The sequence below is a fragment of the Malus domestica genome, chromosome 15 (genome assembly GCF_042453785.1).
Source record: "Malus domestica chromosome 15, GDT2T_hap1".
Taxonomy (NCBI): domain Eukaryota; kingdom Viridiplantae; phylum Streptophyta; class Magnoliopsida; order Rosales; family Rosaceae; genus Malus; species Malus domestica.
This window is the reverse complement of record NC_091675.1, coordinates 50922172-50929293: the sequence shown is the minus strand read 5'-3', so window position 1 is coordinate 50929293 and position 7122 is coordinate 50922172. Positions and strand designations below refer to the sequence as shown.

General features: G+C 40.4%; 1 pseudogene; it reads left to right on the top strand.

Annotated features, from left to right (window-relative positions):
- The first annotated feature begins 2702 nt into the window (after positions 1-2702).
- On the top strand, positions 2703-6794 carry LOC103402247 (12-oxophytodienoate reductase 1-like; annotated as a pseudogene).
- Positions 6795-7122: the final 328 nt, after the last annotated feature.

Sequence of the window (7122 nt, the reverse complement as noted above, 5' to 3'; positions counted from 1 at the left end):
CTCAATTCTTATCCCTAAGTACAACCAATTGATCCTAGTTGTGCCTTTTATTCTCAAGATGTTGAAGCCATTGACCGCATTTTGTCAGCTGACCGTTTGCCTGAGATATTTGGAGCAGATGCGGCTCAAATCGGTTTCTCTTTGGCAACTCCCACCTTCCTAAACTTGGAAAGATCCTTCTTTCATCTTTTCAGCAAACATGGGATGCTTGATCATATCAGCTTCTATCATGTTTTAGATGAAGCTAATTTTGTGGCAGATGCTTTAACAAAGATACGTCATTCTATTGAGGCATTTATTGAGGATCAACTCGTTTCCCTTAAATGTTCTCACTGCATGGCTTTTTTTATTCTCTGAGTGAAGGCTGTTTTAGAATCTTTGTCTTTGTAATATCTGGCCGCGTTTCGTCTCTAGGTTTAGATTGGAATGAAACAAACTTATCCCTCACAATCCTATCATTTGGAGAGGGATTAGAATGGATAATCCCTCATTGTAGCTTTCATTGTCTTAACATCCATTTTAGGATTGATTTGCATATATATATGCCGTCCTTTATTCAAAAAAAAAAAAAGAAAAAAGAAAAAGGGATTGATCTTCATATCATCAGCCAACCAAGTACTGGTCACACTTGTATTGTTTTCATCTTTTCCACAAGTGTGATTTGGAACAAATGTTTTTACATATAAAGGAGAATGTCTATCAGATTGGTCATTAGAAGCATAACTTGCCAAGGGCATGAATTTGAGCCTTAACCTTGTACCAACCATTTGTGGTTAACTTGTAAGACCTGCATATTATAAAAGTGTCTATTTACAGCTTCGTTGAATTCCTTGGAACTTGGAAATGTAAGAATATGAGCATGAGTCTGGAGAATTGGTAATTCGTCAGATATTACGCTCTGTCTTGGACTAAGACCTATTATTAGTTTGAGCATTTTGAATCTAGAAAGAGGAGAAGGTTTACTAGTTTTGCTGTTGAGATTGACTATGGCTTCTTCTTCTGGTGCATCTGCAGATTTCTACTCTGTACAATAGTTATGAACTACAGTTTGTTTTTGGATGGCTGTGATTCATGTTACATGAACTTGGTTTTTATGTTTAGTCTAACAAGAAAAGACATCCCCAAATCAAACTCTATGGTACTGACATCAGTTTCTTTTCTATGATGTTTAAACTTAGGTCGTTTCTTCTTCCTCCTATTCCTTCTCATTGAATCCGGTTCTTCATCACTAGATGAGTTCCCATATAGGCTTCTAAGTTCTTCCAAGTTGTACCCATCAGGCTCTCTGGTTCTTCTACATTCTGCGCGTAATCTACGTACATCATCAGCTTCGTCAATCTTTTCTATGCTTCATGTTCTCGCACATCCACATCCACCAAATTACTTTGTAAGATATTTGGTTGAGCTTTCTCTGTTACAAATCTCTTCTACTCCAACATTAGCATGATGCTAACTGCTCCTCTATTACAATCAATGTTGAAATTGCATAAATCTCTTTTTGGTTATTTAAGGCATGCTTTCACTTTAACCTCCAAGAGTGAAGCTAAACTAAATAATGGGGGTCATGAAATTCTGCACAAGATTCTAATAGACGCCAGGTGTTAGTCGGATGGCGGGCTGAGGTTTAGCAGTAGTCAGGCAATGGCTGTGGTCTAGCACCTAGGCGGGGGCCTAGGCGGATGTGAATAAAATTTACGATATATCGTATAAATAAGTATCTACGATATATCGTATAAATAAGTATCTGCTTATACTTAAAAAATAGATAATTTCACTGAAATACATAAATTATAAAATAGAATGACATAAATTATAAAGTATTAGAACATAATGAAAACATGAGGAATAAACATATAATGTATGTCCATCTCAGTATCCAATAAGTCTCTTACAATATACTGAAACAAATAAAATGTAAAATGAAAGTTATCTATTTTCTATCTAAATAAGAGTTGCGACCTAGACGGGTGCCTAAGCAGTCTAGGCGCTATTTATTAATTAATCAGAATGGTGGTCAGCCTCCTAACGCCTAGACAGTGCTATGCTAGGCAGAGATTTTTAAAACAATGAATGTGCATAAGGACCTAATAGACTAAGACTATTGTCTTTAGCAAATTATCCTATACACCAACACAACAAAACTGACACAAAACACATACTACAATGTTAAACAATAAATAATTTGAATTTTTAGTCAGTCTAAGTAATAAAGAACCAAAACCCCCCCCCCCCCCCAAATAAAAACACAAGCAGCCACCATCTACCAAATTCTACAAATGTAGATGCCAACAATCATTTTCACTTCAATTCTTCAACAACCCTTGTCAAAATCAAACCCGTCTCTTCGTGACCCGACTCTAACGCTACTAAAAAAAATGTATTTTGTCTTTGTGCAAATTGATTGCAGTGAGCTCTAGGAAGTGGATTGACGGAAAAATATCCCTCCACGTGAGTGGCAACATGTTTTTACAGAAAAAAAGATGGAAGGTAACATATGTAGTAGATTTCAAAAGTTAAGAAAGTTAAGAAAGTCTAAGTGGTTTTGGGTTTAGGAGGAAGCGAATCTGCGAGGATCGAAACTACACCAAGGTACATACGCAAAGGAATCCCTTAACAAGATGGATCCCCGTTTTTTAAAAAAAATGAGGACACTCTCTTGACTGTTTATCGGCCCATCACTTTCTTCTACACTGGAATCTGACATGGATTCAACTATAGCTGGTCCTAAAAACTTGGTAGGTGGTTCAATGGAAAATAGGTTGATCTTGAGTCGTGACTGGGAATGTTTCTTTGGGACGTGTTGTACTGGGACAAACTTAGCCATCCCTTTCCCTTTGCTCTTGGGTAAACGGGCGTCTACCATGTTGACTGTTGCCGAAGGGAATGGATCAACGTCGACCGTCATCCGTTTTTCGGGAAACTTTAGCTTGCCTTCATCACTCCAGCTCTGGATATCATCACGGAATACGACACAGTTGTTTGTGCTTGGTCGAATTATGATACTTGCAATACGTCTTTCCTTTAAGCTTTTTGGCTTTGGGAATGTTATGTCATGGCCGAAGTTTGATGATCTTTGCTAATAACAATTGATCGAAAATTGCCTCTGCCTTTGTGATATCAAAAGTGTAAACTTTCGATGTTTTCGCCGTCTCCTCAGTGGCCGAGCGGGTTTTGGCATCCTTGGAATTAAGTTGAGTCAATGCCTTGCAAACATATGGTTTATCTATTACTATCTCGGTCGCATCCACACTGACGTATTGGGAATCTTCGCATTCGGTCGATACGTAGTTGATCGTAAGATTTTTGTAAATCGTTCCTTGGGATGGGGATTTCGAGATCTTTTCTTCTTGGAGCAAATAATCATATTGCTCGACATGCTGGGCTAATTCATACATATCCCGAAAGTTTGCCCCCAAGAATTTCTTTTTGTACTCAACGTTGAGCCCATTCAGGGCAAGCTTAACAAATTCGACTTCGGGAAGAGGTACTCGGCACCAATTCCTGGCCGATTTAAATCTTGTAAGATAATCCATTGGTGACTCATCAGATGCTTGAGCCATCCTAGCCAATGAAGAAATTGACATTTCCATCCCCGGGCGATAAAACTGTTCGTGAAATTTCTCGACCAACTCCTTCCAGCTTTGGATAGAATTAGATGGGAGGTTGATATACCATGCGAATGTTGAGCCTATCAACGAAAAGTTGAACAACGGTAGTTTATGAAAATCACTATTGACATCTCCACATTGCGCAGTGAAACGAGCCACGTGTTATAACGTGGATAAGGATGATTCTCCAACAAAAAGGTTGAAATCTGGAATCTCGAAACCTTTAGGATATTTGAACTTTTCCACATAAGCTGGATATGGGTGCATGAATTTCGGGAACTTCGGCCTTTTTTTCATGGCTGAATCGATCATTCGTTGGATCTCGGTCACATCGACGGATGTTGCTTCCACTCTCTGGTCGGATCCATCTGACCTACTACTTGATCCTCCATTTTTTTCTAAGTCAATCGTTTTGGACCGAGTAGACACTACTTTTGGGCTGAGCCTGATCAACCGATCCTCATTCGAAGACTTTGCTAACTAATAGTTCGAGTAATCTGGTGTGGGTCTCACTATTGCTTCATATCACTTCGAGCAAACTGTTCATTTTTTGACCAACTGTCTGTTCAACTTGTCGAGATTGCTTATCAAGTCATCTTCGAAGAAACGACCTAGTCGGAGGGTCAAAGCCTTCGCCATCTTCTTCGTCGCAGTCATCCACTATTCTTTCAATGAAAACGCCTGCGGTTCGGTTGGGTACTTATGCATTTCGAGGCTAGGTACCGAGGCACACTTCCTTTTCTTGGTGTGTTACACTTGCAGCCTCAGGGGTCACAGCGACAATAGGATTTCACGCATGTGACACCTCTTGTCCAGGACTCTGAATCGGCAGATTGGTCGCTGATTTTCCCATGGTTGTTTTCTTTTTTACCGATCGTGTCTCGATGGTCATGAACTTCGTAGTTTTAGCACTGGGTCCCACCGGTTTTGCCAAAATGTTGACCCAAAAAACTACTATGCCTACGTGGCATGCAGGCCGAGTAATTAACAAGCTAACTACGTCCTTCAATTGTATGCAGGGCATGCCAACTTGTCGGCCGAGCTTGGTCGAGGAGTAAAATATGGTGATGTTGCATTGAGCGCGCGACTGACTTTTTGATCTTGCAACTGTGGCTGAGGAAGGACCACTCTCGGCCTTCGGGTTCTAGAGCCTGAAGACAAGGCTACTAGTTCTGCGAAGTTCATAAATCATCGGTGCCGGATTCGGTCATGGTGATTATATTTGTTAAAGTATAAACACGCCGAATCGACACCAGACTATATGGGCACAAGTACTCAAAACAAATGTACGTCTTGATTGTGAAAGTGGTTTGGCCGTCAGAATGCCGAACTCTAAAACCTACTTGTAAATACCCAATCATAAACAACTCGACGTTCAGTATGCTGAGTATGGTAACTTGTAACACCTCACTTCGCCGAGAAGGCTAACGAGATAACCTCTGCCAATAAGGATTCAAAAATCTTTCTCGACCGAGACTTGGATAGATAACCAGTTGGCCAGGTCGCAGTGCTATTTATCCAAACTGAAGGTGTTTCACAGTCGGCTGATTCTACGGCAACAGTGCTGTTTATCCAAACTGAAGATGTTCGTCGGTTGCCTTCACAGTGCTGTTTATCCAAACTGAAGATGTGTTGGCGAAAAAGGAAAACAAAAATCTCAAGATTGTTGAGAGGTTTTGAGTAGAGTAAGGGTTTGCGTAGGGCAATTTGTGTGTTGAATTGGAGGGGCTTTGTTCGATGTCCTCCCTCCTTATTTATAGTAGCCAACCTGTATTGAATCCCAATCATTCTTGGATTAGAATTCCTTTCCCCGATCCAACCTTATCTCAGCCAGTCCTACTCCTACTAGGACTTTGAACTTACTCGTTATCAGGCCGCATTCAATCTCAAACTCTAACATCCTTATCATGTCGAAACTCCTTCTCGTAATAGAACTCACCCATATCCCACAGGTTCTTGACGAGATATGGCCAGCTTCGACTGCGCGGCCCATGAGTTGGATAACCCCCAACGACACCTAAACACGACCTCTGGGCCGAGAACAATTCTAAACTCAGCCCAACCAATACTGGGCCGAGAACAATTCTAAACTCGGCCCAAACCAATATTTTTGGGCTCGAACAATAATTGAGGATAAAAAACACAATGAGCACACATATAACAATGCATGTAGACAACACATACATCCATTATATAAAAAATAAAAATCAGAAAAAAAGGCAGAGAGACGATAGTGCAAGGAAGAGGTATGAGACAGTTAATACCCTATCCAAAAGGTTTGGGACTTATTAAAAAAAAAAAAAAGCCCTGAGGCACGCCTTCTGCCACCTAGGCGGCAATCCTCAAGTCCAGCCTCATAGGGCGTCTATACCCGCCCTGAGGTGAGCCTTTTAAAACATTGGCGAGAACTCAAAATTACTTTCAACAGAAGTAAACAAACCATCTCTAATCTTATAAATGTAGTTAAGGGCGTTAATTGCAGTTTAACTAGATGTGTGATTCATGCTAGATTACAAATAATATTTGGTGCACTGAAATTATTTGTCTGATATAAAGGCTTTGATGGAGTATAAATTCATGGGGCCCATGGACACCTTATTGATCAGTTTCTAAAAGATCAAGTGAATGATCGATCAGACTAATATGGGGGATCATTGGATAATCGTTGTCGATTTGCTCTGGAAGTCGTTGAAGCTGTTGTTAATGAGATAGGAGCGGATAAAGTTGGAATTAGATTATCTCCATTTGCCAGCTATATGGAATCAGGGGATTCAGATCCGAAAGCGTTGGGCCTTTATCTGGCCAATTTGTTGAACAAATATGGGATCCCGTACTGCCATATGGTTGAGCCTAGGATGAAGACAGCTGGAGAAAAATGTGATAGCCCCCAGAGTCTTTGTACCCATGAGAAAGGCTTTTAATGGTACCTTCATTGCTGCTAGTGGTTATGACAGGGAAGATGGGAACAATGCTGTGGCTGAGGGCCGTGCAGATCTTATTGCTTATGGTTGATGGTTCCTGGCTAAGCCAGACTTGCGGAAGAGGTTTGAGCTAAATTCTCCTCTGCACAAGTACAACAGAAACACATTCTACGTGCCTGAATTGGTTATTGGCTACGCTGATTATCCGTTCCTTGACACCACTGCATAGGTTTCGTGCAGCATATGGAAGCTTGTACACTCTTATATTTCTGAAATCCCCGCATTAGTCTGCGTACGTGTTTTCGTATTGCTTTTCTTGCACGGTTTGGATAACTAAAGAAAATAACGAATCGAGGGACAGAAGTTGGCCGACAAGATTGTAAAATTCTCATTTGTATAGTAAGTTTCTGGATTGTTCGATCTGTATCAAGTTCAAGTGTAGTGTCATAGCTGGTGGTTACCTTAACATGCTAACTGATTGCATGCCATGCCAATGAGTTTAATAAAGATAGTTTGTGATGATCTTATATTATGATTATTGGAAATTAACAGTATAATTAACCTCTAGACGTTTGACTGTACATCTGTTCAAC